At 40.8% G+C, this 1079-nt stretch overlaps 1 pseudogene; it reads left to right on the top strand.

Moving 5' to 3' along the window:
• The first annotated feature begins 329 nt into the window (after window positions 1-329).
• On the top strand, window positions 330-448 carry LOC113465769 (annotated as a pseudogene).
• Window positions 449-1079: the final 631 nt, after the last annotated feature.

Here is a 1079-nt window from a genome sequence, read left to right as displayed (position 1 = left end):
TTCCATGGATGTCTTGCAGAGGATTAGTCAACCCTGCAGAGGTGTTTTCCATGGATGTCTTGCAGAGGATTAGCCAACCCTGCAGAAAGTTTCGGTTTGCTCTATATGGGTTTATACCTATAGATATAGAGCTTCCCTTTTTGAAAGGGATATCACAGCATTACTAACGAGTGAGGTTTGTGCGCTTCGAAATGTCAATGCTCCCTCTCACAAAATGAGAGGGAGAGAACAAACATCCTCGTGGCTCCCCCCTCCCCTTCCCCTCTTGTGATCAAAATACACTGCGCTCTCTCGCTTGTTTATATTGTGATATTTTCACCCTAGTCTTTGCCAACGTTCATATCACGTTGAATACACCAGTTCTCGTCCGATCAGTGAAGTTAAGCAAAGTTGAGCGTGGATAGTGCTTGGATGGGTGACCGCTTGGGAACATCACGTAACGTTGGCGTCAGATAAAGGGGTGCAATAGTCCTACATACTGGACTCCGCACACAGGAATTTCGTCAGAAAAGACCCCCATTTCAATGTAGTATAATGTAATGTAAATGAGTCATATGAGAATGGACACATATGAGCCATTAAGCCATATGAGAATGGACAAAAAAAAAAAAAAAAAAAAAAAAAAAAAAAAACTGCGGGCTTTTGAGTCTCATTCTAGAAGTGTAACCAGGGTTCTCTGTGTATTTTTCCATTCTACTCTATTTCTATGCATATTTCTATTCTATTCTCTTTCTCATCAGCTGCCTTCTGGTCTGAGTTAAGAGTATGCAGAAGAAGATATGGCATGGTGCAGTGACATGGCGAACTGCCAAAACTATACTGCCACTACTACTAGCTCTTATCATTATACTATGAGCAACTAAAACGGGCAGTTTTTTTTTCTTTTCTTTTCTTAGGGCTCGAATCCACTGCGGGATTTATACGCGCTTTTCCCGGAATGAAATTCCATGACTTTTCCAGAAAATTTCCATGAGTTTTCCAGAAAAATTAGGGGGCAGAGGTAATTAAAAATCAGTAAGATTACCCCTTCATTTAGATAAAATATGCAATATGCAGAACGTCAAGGAATATGAGGGGGA

The sequence above is a fragment of the Diaphorina citri genome, unplaced genomic scaffold, assembly GCF_000475195.1.
Source record: "Diaphorina citri unplaced genomic scaffold, Diaci psyllid genome assembly version 1.1 scaffold156, whole genome shotgun sequence".
Lineage (NCBI taxonomy): Eukaryota > Metazoa > Arthropoda > Insecta > Hemiptera > Psyllidae > Diaphorina > Diaphorina citri.
The sequence above is the reverse complement of the archived record's forward strand: the minus strand, read 5'-3'. Positions and strand labels throughout refer to the sequence as shown.